Below are 18,588 nucleotides of genomic sequence, written 5' to 3'. Positions count from 1 at the left end.
ACACAAGGCACATTTAGCAGCCCTGGTTACCGCTGCCATCTCCCCAGCCAAAAGTGTCAAGCTTAAAATGCCATTAGTTTGCATGTATCCAGCGGTCAAATAAAGACCAGTCAAGACTCACCGCCCACAGCCCATGGTCACCCCCTCCCACTGGGTCCGCAAACACCTTTACTTGGCGCTACCGCTGCTGGCGCGGGTGGGGTGCGCCGGTCTCCAAGCAGCCTGTGGGGGCGGGGGGATTCTCCCTGCGCAGAGCCCCGAGCGGGGCGGTGGCAGCAGCAGCCCCCCGCCCCCTGGCTGTCTCCTCCCCGCTCCCATTCATTCCCTCCGCCGCTCCCTCGGCCCGAGCTGCTGCTGCTGCGGCGCTCCAGCCAGCCGTGCCCTGGGGCGGGGGCCGCTTCCACCTGCCCTGCGGGCAGCGCGCAGGTACAAGGCGCCGCCGCCGCTTCCCCCAGCCCTCGCTGCTCCGCGCGCCCGCGGCCACCCCGGGATCCCGCCGCGCCACGGAGGGGCGCACCGAAGCGGCTCTCCCGCCAGCAGGGTACGTGGTGCCTCTCGGGGCGCGGGATGCTGCTGGAGCGGAGATGGGCAACGCTCGCGGCTTAGGGGAGGGAGAGGGGTGAATGGCCCCGGTGGGCGGGAGCCTGAGCCTGGCAGAGGGTGCTCTGGGGAACCGAGTCTGCCCCTAACTTCCCCCACCCCTCTGTGGCAGGGCAATCCACCTGCTGCTGTGAGAACCTCCGGGAGGGTGGGCTATGGGACTCCTCGCCATTCCCCTGCCCCCACCCCCTCTCTGCTGCAGGGCCGGAGGTCAGTGTGCGTTTCATTTAGCTTTCCCATGGCTTTAGCGCCTAAGGTTCACTACCCCCAGACAGAGTCTGTTCAGCGGGCTCTGGTTCTGTTTCCGAGCCTTTTTTTTTTTCTCAACTTCGTGTCAATGTTTGTAAGCGTCTCTGTAGAAAATGGTTTCTTTAGAACCACATTAAAGACGCTTCAAGCAGAAGTTCCCCCCCACCCCTCTCAAACAATTACAGTACTGCATTCTTTTTCCACCTGATTAAACCTCAAGCTTCCTTCTGTGTTTCTGGAGGGAACACAAATGGCTGTCTTAGTATTGGCTTAAAACCCAGGATTTTTCATTGGTAACATTTTAAAGATGGAAAAACTTTCAATGTTTTGTTTGAAGCCACAGAAAAGAATTGGAAAATATTTCTTAACATGTTGATTGATGCAAGCAAGAGATGGCTTGTTTTAAAAAGTTGGAGTACAATGGTTATATTTATAGCCCTGCACCCATACAAAATTGCTGTCTGCAAAAATGATCTGGAGATACCTATAATATAAAATGGTTATCTGAAAATTTGCAGGGTTCTACATAAAAAAATTGTGTATCATACATTTCTGCAACATTGATCCGCAAATACCTGCTGATATAAATGGATATCCTTGGATTTGAAGGGCTCTTAATTATATTTAATGATGATTGTACCTCCAGAGGTGAGAGAGAGAGAGAGAGAGCACAGATTTTCATTTTCTTGAATTACAGTTCTTCCTCTTCTGTAAAGTAGAGCTTTGTGTTGTGAAAAACTTGCATGTATTATTTTGACTTCCAAAATGGAAAAGGATTCATTAGTACAAAATGATTTATCTCATGATAAAATCATTTGGAACTTGAGAGTGAACCTCCTGAAACTTAAACTTGTAGTGTATTAAAAATTATGACTCCCTTGATGTTCCAACAACTGCAACTTGGTCTAAAATATTTAGAGGGTAGTGGTTGTGTGATGTCAAGTCTTAATTAACAAATAAACTTGTTTACAAGTGAACTAAGAGACAGGTGTCTCTGTGCTCAAAAAAGTCTCCAATGATCTTCCTCACACAAAATTATTATTAATAGGGGAAAAAATTGCTGCATCAAAATAAAATTATCATCTCTCTGAGCCAAGGAATGGTGATTAAAAATACAGAAAAAAACTCTTACGGGAAGTTCGATAAATATTTAAATAAATTTGGAATACATGCAGTTTCTTAAATTCTTAAACTATTCCATTACCCATTCCACAAATGATCCTTCCCTCAGCCCATGTATAACTTGCTCATGTCAGCCTTTACTCTAGAAACCCTCTCCTAACCCACCTGTCATCAAGCAATGGAGGCTGGCTGCAAATTCTCCACTAAGACCATTTTTATTAGCTAATTACAACATCTTGCCTCTTACCTTTCATATTCAAACCAAACTCTCCACTGACTCCCATCCAACTCCTGATTATGATCATAAACCAGTATGCCTTAGGTGGTGGTGGCAGGCTTGATAGTCAAATCTATACTCATCTCCTGTTTTCACTGGAATGGGGGAGGGGAAGGAAGTTTGTTAGTTACTGTGTAATGCATAGCCATGTAACATTTGTTTATATTTATTCCTTCTGTATTGTAAAAGGTACATTCTATCAGCATAGGATTCTCATAAGGGTGAGTAGCATTTGGATGGCTAGGAGGCTGAAAATGTTTTGTTTACTCTAACTGTGTGTCCAAAAGTATCTTGGTAAAAATCTCAGCTACACATTCGAGAGCCATGGTGTCCAAGCAGTTCACATGGTGTCCAACTATAGTGGCTACTGCAATAGTGAACTAGCCACACTCAACTGGCCACTTGGGATGTTAGCTATTGTGTAAATGCATAGTCATGTAATTTATCAGGGGCAGATTTGGTGCTCCAGAGGAGCTTGTTTAAAGCCTCATGGGCATGGGTTCCCTCTCCTCCCCCATTGCTTCCTCTGTATCAGAGGTGTGTGTGTGTAGTTGATAGGATTAATTGATAATCCCAGGGTTACTGGTTAATCGCTTACTTGGCTATATGATAACATCCCTAATAGCCACATATGGCTAGCATTTTGGACACCGCTGTTCTAGGGAGTATTTTAGACTGGTTTACACCCCTACGAGTGGTTCTCTGTTTTTATTTGGGATCCCAAAGATTTTTTTTTTTACTTTCTCACTTTTCTTTCCTTGAGTCCTAATAAGCAGGCTTCTGATGTGGGATATCTAGACAAGAATATCTTCCAAGTTCCCAAACCTTGCTTCTTCATTGATTAAAGGACCACTGCTTTGCAAAATATTTTCTTCCTCCAGAGATAGTGTGAACTGTCCCTGCAGAATTTTCACACTATTCAGTCATTGACGAAGGAATAAGTACAATTCTAATAGTTTTGTCTCACCTTCTCAATGTGTAGCCAGAGTTGAGAAAAGGTGAAGAAAGGCTAAGGTGAAGAAGGAATTGGCAGGCATGCATTCCATGACTCATCTGGCAGACTAGGAATTCTATGGTAGTACTTTAGTGAGAGTTCTGTATGAATTCATTATATTTCTTTAAAAGTTTTCTTAGATGCTTCATGAATTGCTATTCAAGTCATCTGCTATTTGTTATTTGATGGTTTTGAGCTTTACCCTCTAAATTGTTTTAAAAGTGTGGTTTAATTATTTCAAATACCTTCAGAAATAAAGCAGTTCTGTTGGTCCAAACTTAAAAGTATTGAATCTGTTTTTCAAAATAGCTCTCAATTTTTGCTGATGCTTGGTTCCCATACTTTTAAAGTGCTTTGATAAGCAAGAATCAAAGTAGACAGTAAGTAGCCTAAAGCAAGATTAAGTTTTTCCTTGTCTGAGATGAAAAGCTTCCTAGTTTCATTTGACCTGTTCTTTGGGTCAGTAGTATCAGGATTTTATGTGATGCAAATTTGTTTCTGCTCCATATATTTTGCTTGCAGCCAGTCTACTATGTGTCTGGTGTAAATCTTACATTTCGTAGACTGATGAGAAACTTATTAGAGGATAACACTTGTATGTCTGTTTTGCTATCTGGAATCTTGATGTGAGTAAACATGACATTTGCTGTATTTTTAAATGATCCAGCTGAGTTTGCTATTTATTAGTATAAAAAGTAGGGAGTGTGAGTATGATTATTGTTTATGCATCAGGTTTTTCCTAAATCACAGTAAAGGTTTGGCTATTAGAGCAGTTTTTAAAAGCACATCATTAGGAATTTAGCTTACATCTTTCTGAAACCGTGAAACCAAATCAGGAAAAACTAAATGTTAATTGTACTACATAAAATAAATCACCCCTGTGTGGTTTGAGATTTAATTGATCTGAATGGATTGTCTTCCCTAGTTCAAAGGGGGCCCAGTTTCATTGAGTCTTCACCGGAGGGGACTGAAAGGGAAAATTGTGGCTCAACTTCTCCTCCCGACATAGGTGCATCCATGGGTGGATTGGTTTCTGTTTATAGAAGATCAGAGTGAGGGGGAATACCAGTCACCATGCCTTTCATAGTTCAAACCATTGTATAGTAAATAGCTCCTCTAAGAGAGAGCTTGTGAGCTGTGGCTAGTAGAGAAGCTCCCTTAGAAGCCAGACTGTCATGAGGCCAGTGTGGCCCTGTTCTCCATTGATGTCCTCAGATAGATGTAGATAGGGGAACAGAGGACCAAAGCATTTATCATTTTGGGTCATTATGCAAATTTCTGCCTCCCTGATGGGAAAACTACAAGGACATTGTGAGTTGGAACTCACAAATTTTATGTTCCCTATTTGAGATTTTGTGGTGTCCTGTCACCTTTATGGAAATGTTTACTGTCCAGTAGAGATTAGGGGTTTGCTCGACTGAATTGAAGGCATGCTACTTCTATGAAGCTGGAAGCCATAGCCCTTTCCTGGTATAGTACTAATGAAACTTCAGTAAGTGAGGAAGTGGTGGCAACGTAGTTATGCATTAATATGCATTAGCTCTATGGGGTAGGCACTGTTTCTATCTGCAGAGTTTAGTACATTTTGCGAACTGCTGCCAATATAAATAAATGACAGTACACAGATATGAATGATGTAGTTATTTATACAGAACAGAGTAAGGAAGGTGTGGTAAACAGAGATACTGAACTACATCTTTTTAAATTAAGACAGATAAACTGAAAGGCGTTTAAGTTGCATTGTCTTAAAATAATTATTTATGTGAACACATACAGGAATAAACAGATAAAGAAAGAAAAGGAATCACTGTGATCCAATGACTAGGGCATGAGTCTGAGGGAAGGATGTAAAATTCCAATTATTTGGCTAATTGAATAGTTGATGCAACTTGCATTGACTATTAGATTAGTTAATAAGGGCGCTTCCACCTTTGAAGTGTAGCAACAGCCCCAGGGGAACATGGGGCCAGTAAGTCCCTTTCTGGCCTCGTGCTCCCCACAACACTTTTGTGCTACCTCAGGGCTGTTGCTACACTTCAAAGGCAAAAGCGCTGTGGGGAGCTCAGGGCCAAAAGGGGACTCTGAAATGCCACAGGGACCATGGGGCCAGTGAGTCCCCTTTTGGCCCCGAGCTCCCCACAGCGCTTTTGCCTTTGAAGTGTAGCAACAGCCCAGGGGTAGCACAAAAGTGCTGTGGGGAGCTCGGGGCCAAAAGGGGACTCACTGGCCCCATGCTTCCTGTGGCATTTTAAAGCAGCAGCGCTTCACGGAGCCCAGGATTAGCAGGGAGCTCCATGTGGCGCTGCTGCTTCGAAATGTCATGTGCAGCCCAGGCCAGCTGAGGACTCCAGGCATTGCTGCTTTGAAGCACCCCCTCCTTTTCACCCCCCCCTTTACTGCCTCTTTCTGATACAGGCAATAAGCGGGAGAGGGAGGGGATGCGGAAGCGACTAGTCGACTATCTGATAAGCATTTGAGTTTTCTCCTCAGCTGTGCCACTATCCCGATAGGTGACCTTGGGCAAGTCTTGTCATTGCTTGGTGCTTCAGTTTCCCTATATGTAATGTAGGAGTAAGGAAACTTAACTCCCTTCATAAACCACTTGGATATCTCTGGATGAAAAGTACAGTATAAAAGCTAGGTATTTACAGATTGACCCTCTTTAGTCTGTGTGTCTCTGGTCCGGTGACATCCATGGTGCAGCATGATTTCAGTTAGCCGGATATCCACAGATCATGGGTGTGGCCAAGTTGCCTGCAGTCCCATAGGGTATGTCTATACTTGCTCCCTAGTTTGAGCTAGGGATTCAAATGTAGGCGACCGAAATCGCTAATGAAGCGGAGATTTAAATGAGGAGTAACGTTAGTTCGAACGAAGGGGTTTGGTTCAAACCAACGCATCCCGGCACGCACTTCCTGGTTCGAATCAGCTGTTGAGCGGAGTAATGTGCCGGGGAAATCATGCTAATGAAGCGCGGGATATTTAAATCCCCGCTTCATTAGCAATTTTGGTCGCCCACATTTGCATCCCTAGCTCGAACAAGGGAGCAAGTGTAGACGTACCCATAAAGCTTGTTTACAGCCATTAATCCTAGCTTTCAGCGTTCAGTGCTGTTATGTAGCTGTAATTTACCCCTATATTTTATCTAAAATCTCAATCAGCAGTGGAAGTGCTGGTAATGCTGCTAGACAACATTGACCTCTTGTGATCCTGCAAATTCTATGGTTCGGCACCAGTCACGTCCAGAGGGGTCTGGACTAGAGAGGTTCAACCTGTATTAAAATATTGCATTGCAATATTATTCTTAATAAAATATATTAAAAATTAGCTTAAAAACAACTGTAACTTTTCAGTAAGTTACAACCTAATATGAGCAAGAATCCATTATTGCAACACTTACACACATTAAGCAGTTTACTCGCAAGTATAGTTACTCATGTGTATATATATGTTTTCAGGGTCAGACTCTATGTAATCCCTCTTTCGTTTACTTTCCAGGACTTGCACACAGACTTCTCTCTCTCTCAATAGCTGACAGTGACATCACAAACACTGTAAAGAACACTGCTCCCTGCTCTGGTCCCCATCCCCGAGAACAGTGGTCCCCAACCTTTAGAGGCTGCCGGGCGCCAGGGGGTGTGGCCGTTCGCCTGCTGGACGCCAGAGGGTGGGGACACATGCACGCCCGGGGGCGGGGCCCCCCCATAGCCGCGTGCTCGGGGGTGGGCCCCCCCACAAGCGCCGTGCGCCTGGGGCCGGCGACCCCCCGCAAGCGCCGCGCGCCCGGGGCACGAGCGGCAAATTCGCGGTGCTCCTGGGACCGGTGTCTGGCTCCAGCTCCATGCATGCACCGTGTGCCCGGGGCCAGGCCAGCCCCGAGCACTTGGCGGACGTACACAAATGGCCCCGCGGGCACCATGGTGCCCGCGGGCACCGTGTTGGGGACCACTGCCCTAGAATGCTGGTGCCCTTAGGCATGTGCCCACTGTCTAATTGAAAATCCAGCTCTGCCTGCAAGCATGGGGAGGTATATGTGAAAATTGCATTGGTCTGTTCCTGTAAGGGTAGTTGTGCCAGTGTGAGTGCTGGTACTAGTAAAGTTACTGCTTTCCCAATGGACAGGGGTCTGCTAGAGGAAATCTGTGAGGATGTCCTCATGTAAATCCCCTCACATTTTCCTGTCAAGGTCACAGATACCACCTGGCAGATCCCCAAGGATTTGTAGTAAATCCGGGCATCCATCTCTCTTCCTCAGACTCCCTGGCAGCATGCCACAATTGAAGCCATGCTACTAGGGACTGCCCCTATTTGTGTCTGTCTCCAAGACCAGTGGAAGAGTCAACAGAGCCACAGGCTGTATTATTTTTTTTATTCAGATTTTCCACAGAGGAAGAATGGTGTGCATCTTCCTTAACCTGTCCACTCCTAAAACTCTGGCCCACCCCCTCTTGACATGCTCCGTCCATGTCTATTACAGACCAGAGCTAAATTCTTTTCTGATATGCCAGGAGGCAGCCCCCTTTGACTTGGTTTGGACATGAGTGGTTCCTTTCCAGGGCAGAATTCAGTTCTGCCCCTCCATTTTAGACAGCACTATATCTGTTGTTACTGGCTCTCCTGCATTTCTACTTCTGTGTCTCTCCTCAAATTATATATTTTAAGGGTGCTGTGCTTTTTCTGCAAGCTCAGTGACTGGAGAGTCTGTGCAAGTTTGGGACAGCTATAATTTCCTTTGTACCAGTCTAGAGGATATAATTTAGGAACAGTGAAGTGACCTTGGTTCCCATGCCTGTGAGGAGTCGTCTTGGCACTTGAGAGAGTTTCTAAAAATGCTTGCTGAGTCCAGATAGTCTTATCTGTCTGTCCAACCTTTAGTTGTGAAAGATACTTTCATTTGGCTTCAGAGAATATCTACTGCTGATGATTTTGTCCATTGCATTTTCAGGTTTTGGGGAGTTGTACCTACAAAATGATCTGAGGGGGAGAGGTAGTTATGAGGAACTTCTCTTTAAGCTGTTTTAAATCAGCCTTTTGGGCATTTGCACTGCAGAATTTAAACTCTTGTCTGAACTGATAAGACTGAGGTTATGTCTAGACTACAGGGTTTTTCTGGGATTCTGGAGGGGTATCAAAAAAACTCCGCCATGTTCAGGGAACGCGTCTGCTCTTCCGTGGTTTTTTTTTTTTTTTTGCAGAAGAGCAGACTCACTCTTTTGGAAGCCCTGTCTTCCTCCTTCCAGTGGAGATGGGACAAATTTCAGAAAAGCCTCTTCCGAAAAAACTATTGGAAAAAGATATGCAAATTTCAGAGCACAAATTTATGTACCTTTTTCTGATAAAGCCCTGTGGAGTAGACACAGCCTGAGTGAAATTACAGTTTTCCTTCACTGCTGCCTCTAAGTAGCTGCAACGTCATTAAAAGGTTTTTACATGGGTCAGTGTGATGGGGTGGACTCCCCATACTAGCCCTGCAAGAGCTGAATTAGAGCAGATAGGCCCAATCAACTGGTTAAACTTCAAAAAGGGGAGATTTAGACTGGAGGCAGCTAATTAAGCTACTCCCCTCTGCAGGAACAGACAGGGCAAGTATTCAGCCAGGTAGCTGGCTGGAAAGAGGGAGGTGGCTAGTTTTCCAACTCCAGTGGAGGCTGACAGACTCAGAGATAGGGAAAGCCAAATATGTAGGAAGAAACCCAGGGAAACAGCAAGAGAAGGACTGTATAGCAGTTATGGTCGCTTGTTAGCAAGTACCTGGTCTGGAACCCAATGTAGGGTGTAGTCCTGGGTTCCCCTGCATGCTGCTGGAATACCTGCCCTGTGTAACACAGGGCCATTTTCATGGGAGCAGGGATCTATGTAAAAGTGGGGAGATAGCTAAATCAGGTATTTTAAATTCTTACTTTTGAATGAAATTCAAACATTCTGAAGGATTATTAATAGTATTCTATTAAATTCTTTTACAAATTGGGTTATGAACTATGTTGTTACTCAGCACCCTCTTGAAAACTTCACTTCTTCCAAAAAGCCAATAAACTCTAGCCCTACTGAACTATGAAGAAAATAGATGACAGATGTAAAATCCAAATTTAAAAAATGAACTAAGAAGCATGTAAATTCTCATCATTCACTTTTAGCCTTCATTTGTGAATTGTCTATTTTGGGTCTGATTACTTTCAAGCATACACAAGAATTTCTCACTGATTTTCAGTGGATTGTTCACATGACTAAATATTTGCAGAACTGTTATCTTGAACCTTGTTTTCATACCTGTCTGTAAAGCGTTTATCATGTTTTGGCATTATAATCAATCCTATTCTATCAAAGGTACTTGCATGGTCCCAATTAAAGTAGTATCTGAGCACCACCCAGCTTTTAATGTTGGCAAAGTGAGCTCCAAGTCACACAGCAAGTCTGAGGTGGAGTGGGACTTGTACCCAGGTCTCTCACATTCTGCAGGGTATTCCTCAACCACTGACCCCATCCTTTCTGTCTCCTCTGTGTAATTCACATGGGAAGTTTCTGGGATTTTTCTCAAGCCATAGATAGCTATTCTATTTGTACTTGTATATCACAAATATATTTAAAAAATGGGCAAGGGTAATTTATAAAATAAAATTAAAAAATAGAAACCAGGCAAAATTTTGAAATGGGATAGGAAAGACAACTCTAAAATCAAAATACATTAGACATAATTAGAACGAAGGTGTGTCTGTCATCTCTGTGAACACTTTGTTTGTATATTGTGCTCCTATTCCCTCCTACCCCACTGATCTTTCTTCTTTTTATGCAGTATCTTCCACTGTATTTGGAAAGTGCCTAGTATATTGTTCGTGTTGCCACAACTCAAATATCAAAAGGACTGAACTACATATAGGCTTGATACTACAAACATTTAACTATGGACCTATACTCACCTGAGCATTGACTTGGTTTTGCATGATTTGTTTTAATTAAAACATATTTTTTATTTTTTGCCAGCTGCTGCTGGAGGAGATAATTCCTGCTATTGGTAGGCGCCACAGGAATATCAGGATGGTATTTTTAACATTGGCTTAATGGGAACAGAGTTTGCCCAATACTACATGCTCTTGAAAATCTGACCCCAAAATTTCTCATAATATTACATCATGCATGTTGTCATGAAACAGTCATGAGTGGTTGTTTGAGGGTTCAGTCAATTGCTTTTTCTTATCTTTATTATGGGAGGAGGGATAGCTCAGTGGTTTGAGCATTGGCCTGCTAAACCCAGGGTTGTGAGTTAAATTCTTGCAGAGACCATTTGGGGCAAAAATTTGTCAGGGATGGTACTTGGTCCTGCTGTGAAGGCAGGGGACTGGACTCCACTCGACACAATGACCTTTCAAGGTTCCTTCTAGTTCTAGGAGATAGGCAATCTCCATTAATTATAATTCATTATGTTTTCTGAAGGAGGGCATAAACTGCGTAGCTACCTAAAATTGGGGCTGAATATTGGGTTTTAAAATTGGCTTGTGATTGTACTCTGTATGGCCCTTACTTATCCCATAGCACCTCTAGCTGCAGAGGATCAAACTGGTTCAGTCGCTTTTTCAATGCATGTCTCCAGAAGCATCAGAGCACCAGACAATGCATGTCTCCAGAAGCATCACTGTGTCAGTTTCATTCCAGTGTTGCTTCTACAGGCCCCTATAAAAGAACTACTGGGCTGCAGAAATATCAAGTATGAATGCAAAAGAGGAGATGCAGGATGGGAAGGAAGAGGATAAAAGAAGTAGAGAAACATGGAGTGGTGTTGGGGGAGAGAGCAGAGACTAACCAAAAGAAAAAGGATTGGCCTGCTATTTATTAGATTTGAAACAGAGTTCATTGCCAACCGTAGACCTTCATTATCCAGGCCTGCAGGGAGTAAGAATACTGTGAAGACAGCACACTTATTCCATGGGGGAAATCTGAGTGCCTTCCAGGGATTTAAATATAGTCTATCATTTTTTCTTTCTTTCTCACTGGCATCCAGGAAAAATAGCTTTGGACTGTATAGGTGTGCACGTGTAGAATTCACTGAAGAAAGCTAAGGATGTGTCTTGAATTGTTTTCATGACCACATTAGGCCTACTGAAGGAACAACATGGACATGCAGCAGTAGAGGTGTATGTATGTTGAGCGAGAGAGAGGGAGATCACAACACAGAGCAAGACTCAGGAGGCAAAGTTGCAGAGTTGTACAATCTCTTCCATCAAATGAAGCAGGCCTGTACACAAGGGAGGTGCAGATGGTGTGTGAGCACCCGCCATAGTCCTCCAAATAAGCATGCTTTGGCCTGCCAAAGGAAGGCAGGAATGGCGCGCTGTCCAAACCTCCCTCCCCCATGCTCCGGCTGGCTGAAGGAAGGCTGGACCTTATTTCCCCCGGAGGGAGGGAAATCAGCCCCAGCCTTCCCTGGGCTGGCTGGAGCATAGGGGAGGGAGGCTCAAGCAGGACACTGCTTCTGCCTTTCTCCCCGGCTGGCACTTACTTTGGGTAGGTTCGGGGAAGGGGATTGCTCGCACCCTTTAGGTCCACGTTTACCAAAAAAAAAGTGCACACATCCCAGAAATTCCTACCTACAGGCCTGTGAAGATGGATCAAACTACAGTGTGACACAATCGGGCCTCTGTATACTAGAGGTTGGTGGGGACAAGAGACAGAAAGCTCAGTCCTCCTTCCAGTATGTACAGGTAAAATACGGGCAGAAGGAGCTTTCTGTTTTTTCTTCATGTCCACCCTCATACATATCAAATAGGGTAGAGCTTCAAATTTATCATGAATCTGCTAATCAGCAGCTGATAGGGAAGAAGGTCCTTTCAAGTACTTTGTAGGCATAGCCACTCATCAGTCACACAGCGGCTCCTATTGGCTACAGTTCATGGCTCCCATTGGGTCCTCATTGCTCCCTTTGGCTGGAAATGGCAAACCAGAGCCAATGGGAGCCATTCGATAACCAAATCAGAACAGCCCGCTTTGAGAAACACTGCATACACTCAGTGCTGCCTGGCCCCTTACCTAATTTGATACTTCCTCTCGTTATCCCACAGATTGTAGTACAGGCAGTCCCCGGGTTACGTACAAGATAGGGACTGTAGGTTTGTTCTTAAGTTGAATTTGTATGTAAGTCGGAACTGATACATATTGTAGGGGAAACTCTAGCCAAACATTTCTCCAGAGCTCAGTTTTATTCTCCCACACCTCACTTCCCTCAGTCCTTTATTCTCAAGCTGAGGTGTCTGCTGAGAAAAACTGCTCGCGTCTCCCTGGTCTGCTGGGGGGGGGGGGGGGCGCTAGCTTCGCGTCTCCCTGGTCTGCTGGGGGGAAGCAGCTAGTGCGGGGCTGCCTCACCCCGTTTGTAAGTAGGGATCCGATGTAAGTCGGATCCATGTAACCCGGGGACTGCCTGTATTGTGGAGGAATAAAGCTGTATCAGATCTCCTTAGGCTACATGCTGCAGGTGAGGAGCAGGAAGTGTTGTAGCAGCTGTTGCTTTCTTCCACTCTGTGGCCAGAGTATGCAAACGTGCTTTGCAGAACCCAGAGGGCAGTACTGACACACAGATATAAGAACGATGTAAGCTTAAAGATAGACTGTCCTTACTTAACTTTCTTGTGTTGAACTCCATCTGGCTGGCTGTAATCTTTCTAAATTAAAAAAGAAGTAAACTCTTACTGTTCTGTTAAGAGAGCAGACTTTCTTATGGTCTTATAGCTATGGGTACGTTTGGATTTATACTGCAGCATTATGGAAAAAGAGGTGGTGGTATCTCAAATATTGAATGAGAGAATTCCTGGAAAGACAGTGCTCTCATTCTGAATAATGTCATTATGCACAGTTAGCCTGAGCAGTAGAGCCCTGCTTAACAAGAATTGAGGAGGCTGCACCTTTCCAGCCAACTATTTTATGTCAAGTTTATTTTTTCTGACAAAATCTAAGTTATTGTTTCTGAATGGTAACTCTCTATGGGTAGGGAATACAGTACCAGTATTTAATTTTAGAACATTCTAGTATTAACTATAGGAACTGTCCTTTTCATCATGTTGAAAGGAAAGGGTTTTTTTCCCTGTATGTTTGTATTTCATTAGTGAAATGGGAGTATGGAAACAAATATGAAGTCAAGGATGGTTGGCCAATAAATACAGTATCTGCTAATGAATTAAGTAAATTACACACTGTGAAGAAATAACCAAGTAATGCAAATTAAATCAAAATACTAGTGAGATTTTTTTTTTTATATATAATCTGTACATGTTACCTTGTGAACCAAGATGTCACCTACATGAAAATCCTAATCTCAACTGTTTGGGAGAATGGAAGAGTCCTAGAGCTCTTCGTGTGTCCCTCATACAATATAATGGCTTGAATTTTTCCTACCTGATTTGCCATCTTTACATGCTTGTAAACTAATTTCTTGTACTACTGGCAGTTTTCTCCTAATTTGCATTTGAAATCCTGGTGTCTCCACTCTTGGCTTGACAGTCAGCAGATTGCAGCGTGTTAATTATTTTGTGTTACTTGAGCATGTAGAGCTTATTCAGTACTTTCTATTTTCAGAGTAGCACTATTATTTTTACAACACTAATTTGCAGCACATTTCTTACATTTATTTGATATCAGGTCTAATCAGATCTGATCATTGTATAAAATCCTTAAAAATTGTGGCAGCAGGTAAATTGGATACTTCAAGGCTGGGTGCTATAATATAAATTTTTATCAGCACAAAACACCTGGTGGCAGAAATAGAATTTAGAAGTAAGCAATCGTGCCTTAATTGAAGACATGTCAGATCCTGTTTAGTAAAGTTATAAAGTAGTTCTGTGCCAGTAAGTGGACAAGACATTGTTATCACTACAGTACTGCTTAGAAACTAGCCATTTGAAAGAGGGAGGGGGCTCCTATTAAGAGGCTATACACGTGCACAGTAAGGGTGTGTAGACTACATCGCTCTGTTGATGGAGCCATGTAAAGTAGTTTACCAGATAAAGTCAATGAAGCGGGGATTTAAATAGTCCCCGCTTCATTAAAATAAAAATGGCTGCTGCACTGTGCCGACAATCAGCTGATCCGGCACAGTGCAGCAGTCTAGACGCGGATCAGTCGACAAGGGAAACCTTTGTCGACCAATCCACATCTAGATTGCTGCGCTGTGCTGGATCAGCTGATTGTCGGCACAGCTCGGTGACCATGTTTATTTTAATGAAGCGGGGACTATTTAAATCCCGGCTTCATTGACTGTGTCGGGTAAACTAGTTTACATGGCTTGGTCAACGGAGCCATGTAGTCTAGACACACCCTAAGAGATGGTTCCTGCCCCACAGAGTTTACAATCTGAAGAGACAAAACAAAGTGTGGGAGGAGAACAGAGATGCAAAGAAGTGAATTGTTCAGGGTCACATATCCGATCACAGCCCAGAATAGAAACATGGTCTCCAGAATCCCAGTTCAGCACTCTGGCCACCAGTCTCTGCCAAAAGACAGCTACTGAAAAATTCCAGTGTGAGGGTCCAGTGCATAACTTTATGACCTTCAGCCAGGATAGGTTTTTTGCTATTTGCACCACTGTTACATTTTGTAGAAGATGAGAGGCTAATGTCACTCCCTGAAGCAAAAGATGCTGTAAGTCTATCTCCCAAACCAGTGTCCATGACCGTGGTCCCCAACACGGTGCCCGCGGGCGCCATGGCGGCGCCCGCCAAGTGCTCAGGGCTGGCCTGGCCCCGGGCACGTGGCGCATGCGCAGTGCCGGAGCCGGCCCCGGGCGTGTGGCGCATGGTGAGCACCGGCCCGGGGGCGCCGCGGATTGACCCCCCCGCAGCACATGGGGGGGGGGGGGAGAGAGCGCCAGCGCCGGCCCCGGGCGCGCGGCGCTTGAGGGGAGAGCGCCGGCCCCTGGAATGCGGTTATGGGGGGGCCCCGCCATGGTTGGGGACCACTGGTCCATGAGAATGATGGACTATTTTGGAACTATGCAAGTAGCCAGTAACTTTATCCAAAATCATCCATTTGCTTCTCCATCTCCAGAAACAAACTAGTGAAGAAAAATTCTATTTCTACATCCTGATTGCAGAATAAACTTAAGTTGAAAACCAGAACACGTGGAGGCAGAAGTGTGAGGCAATTTGATTTATGTGATCAGCACGGGTCCTAGAAATCAGTTTTCCAAGGAAAAAAGCATATTTTTCATTTTCACAGCGAACCTTTAGTTTTTACATTTTTGTGGAAAAAAAAACCTCTTGGTGAAAGAACCAGTGTCACTTATTTAGTGTGTGCAACCTCCCCAACTTGTGCTTTATTTTGAATGTGCTTTACATTTACAGTGGAACCCCATTTATCCAATCTAATTGGGACCAGGGCCAGATTATTCCAATTTTTTTATTATCCAATCAGGAAAATTGGCAAAACCCTTTCTATCCATGATTTTAATCTGGAGTCGGGGCGTGCCTCAACCAGTCAGCTCTGCACAGCACTGACAACTGAACCTCAGCTGCCTGGGATGGCTTGCTGAGTCATAGTGCCATCAGCCATTAGCAGCTGCTGGTTTGGTTAATATGAAGAGCTGGATAATGGCATCTCTGATAAATGGGGTTCTACTGTACTTGAATAAAACATTGTGTTCACAATACAGGCAGTCCCCGGGTTACATACACGATAGGGACTATAGGTTTGTTCTTAAGTTGAATTTGTACGTAACTCGGAACTGGCTCCAGATTCAGCCGCCGCTGCTGCTGAAACTGACCAGGGGCTGACTACAGGAAGCCCGAGGCAGAGTTGCTCTGCCCCCAGCTTCCTGGAATCAGCCACTGATCAGTTTTAACAGTGGCTGAATCTGGAGCCTGGGACAGAAGAGCTGGGGCACTGCCAGGTAGGTCCCCCAAGGACCAACCCGGCAGCACCCCAGCTGCTCTACCCCAGGCGTCCACAACAAAAGCGTGGTCTGCTCGTGGGGGGCGGGGCGCATTAGCTGCGCCCCCCCCCCCAGCAGACCAGGGAGACCCGGAGCAAAGCCGTGGAGGCAGCGGGGTTCCGCACCTCCAAGGCTTTGCTCCGGGTGTCCCTGGTCTGCTGGGGGGGGGTCCCCAGCAGACCAGGGACACCCAGAGCAAAGTCGCAGAGGCGGCGGGGTTCCGCGCCTCCAAGGCTTTGCTCCGGGTCTCCCTGGTCTGCTAGGGGTGTCCCTGGTCTGCTGGGAGGAGTCTTCAGCAGACCAGGGACACCCCGAGCAAAGCCGCAGCGACACCTGGAGCAGCTTTTCTCGCCCCGGAGGACGCGGTGGCGGGACCACTGCGCGTCTGGGTGGTCCCGCCGCCCTTGAGTTCCGGGGCGAGAAAAGCCCCGTTCGTAAGTGCGGATCTGACATAAGTTGGATCTGCGTAACTTGGGGACTGCCTGTATATGTAGGTATCAGTTGGCTAGAGAAACAACTTCAGTGTTGCATTTTAATCACAGAAAAACACAGATTTTTGTCCTAATGTGGACCCGGCCTTACATTTCACAATTTTAAAAGGCTGGATGAAAAACTTTACAGAAGTAATTTGAAGCTAACGTTACCCATCACTTGATCTTCTTACACTCAGCTAATACTGTACAGTTGTTAGAAGTATTTCTTTCTCTCTGACTTTCTTTTAGTTTGATTCTCAGGGGAAAAAAAGAGGCATTTAGAAAACAATGGGTGTACATATTAAATTTGATGTCTGTGTTGTACCATAGTTGGAAGCTCTCTTGATCACTGAATTTGTATTACTGCAACTCCAGAAGTCACTGGAATAGTCTAAAGAACATGACAGCACAAGAAACACAGGGGTTAGGGGCAAAAGAGTTTAGATTACTGATTATTATTTAGACAATTCTTTACAGTTTTGGAGGAAAAACTTAACTTTGGTTCCTGAAAAAATGTTTAACATTTTTGATTAAAAACTTGCAGTGGCTTGCAGACACCTTGGTCTTATGTTTCACCGATTGAATGAAACAGAGTAGTATTGACTCATTGTCTTGAGCATGATGTTATCCTTACTACATCTTATTCCGTGTTTATAAGCTTGAGCATTAATGCAAGTTTAAAGCCCTATAAGTTAGCATGGTGCTTTTGTTCTGGAAAACAATGCTGGCAGTTCCCCTCTTTCCACAACCTCAGGTGCAGTCTGTCTGAGGTCACTGTAAAGTCACTGTAAAGAGGATTGTTCCAACTGCTGTACCTAAATTATGTATGTAGCCGAACTATGACAAGTAAAAGAACCCTCTATTTTTAACCTTATGAAAGTGGGAGATAGTTTAGAGCGGTAGTCTAAGGCAAAGCGTAGGAGATGTGCAATAGCTGTGAAGTATCAACATAAGATACTTCAAACCAAAGGTGAAAGTGGGGGTGCTAGGAAAATCAAGGTGTTTCCATGGAGGATGACCTGCCCAGGACCTCCCTCTCTTATATGCTATTGGGTTTACAGTGGTGCCACATTAGGATGGGGCCCATTATGGTTGCCACTCAGACACTCCATAGGAAAGGAGGGGGGAGAGCTGGAACCTGGCTTGCCTTTTTCCTGCCTCTGATCTACTCACAACCATCTCCTTTCTGCCTTCTATCCTCCCATCCATGGTCACTTGCCCTTAAGACACTGGTGACAGGACACTGAGTCAGCTTCCTGCCAGGAGGGTGGGAAGAGCAGCTGCTGCTCTCTGGGGGAGCTACAGCTCAGATGGAGATGGACCCAAGTCCTCCACAGAGAGGTACTTACTAGCTCTGCACTGCTCTGGGTCGGGGTGGGGGTGCAGCTTTTCTTGCTCCCCAACTCCTGCCTCCCTCCAGGGATTACTCCCTCCCCTGTCTATTACAGTTATTCCCCATGGGGGCCAACAAAAGGTTAATCCTAGTCTGCTCTTATATACCAATGTAGCTCAAAATGCAATATCTCATTGCTGTGGCCTCCTCTGAATTAGGCAGACTTGTTAGCACTGTGTGCATTAGTGATGGACTGGCTGTATGAGCCTACTCCATCTCCCCCCCATTCATGTCAATTGCACTGTTTCCAGTATCTTCATTGGAAGCAGGATCTGACCCATATTTGTGAACCCTACTGAAATGGCTGAAAATCTTTAGGAATATTATGGTGCTTTTAACTCAGGATAAATGTAATTATTTCCTGCTCAAACCACTAAACCAAATACACAAAGCTATCATTCCTTAATAGCTGTATGTCTTCCCTGTTAACATTTAACCATCTTTACTGTGGATATTTTAGCAAATTATGGGAATCACAGCATGTTTTTTTTTAAAGTCCATCAACATAAGTGTTATCAATTATTTTCATTAACAATAAATATTTATAGTACTGAAACAAAGATAATGGCCTTC

The 18,588-nt window shown here is 44.7% G+C and overlaps 1 protein-coding gene across 3 annotated transcripts in view; it reads left to right on the top strand.

The window, feature by feature from the left end:
* Positions 1-226: 226 nt before the first annotated feature.
* PLEKHG4B (pleckstrin homology and RhoGEF domain containing G4B) overlaps positions 227-18,588 on the top strand; it is a 190,968-nt gene continuing 172,606 nt past the window's right edge. For 2 of the 3 annotated variants that reach the window (XM_006114212.4, XM_075921637.1), the window contains exon 1: positions 228-541. The gene's annotated coding sequence lies outside the window, so the exon portion shown is untranslated. Of the gene's footprint in view, positions 542-18,588 lie in introns of all 3 variants that reach the window. The other variant, XM_006114213.4, reaches the window with a different exon arrangement.

Source organism: Pelodiscus sinensis, chromosome 2, assembly GCF_049634645.1.
Source record: "Pelodiscus sinensis isolate JC-2024 chromosome 2, ASM4963464v1, whole genome shotgun sequence".
Taxonomy (NCBI): Eukaryota; Metazoa; Chordata; order Testudines; family Trionychidae; genus Pelodiscus; species Pelodiscus sinensis.
This window is presented reverse-complemented; position numbering and strand designations above follow the sequence as displayed.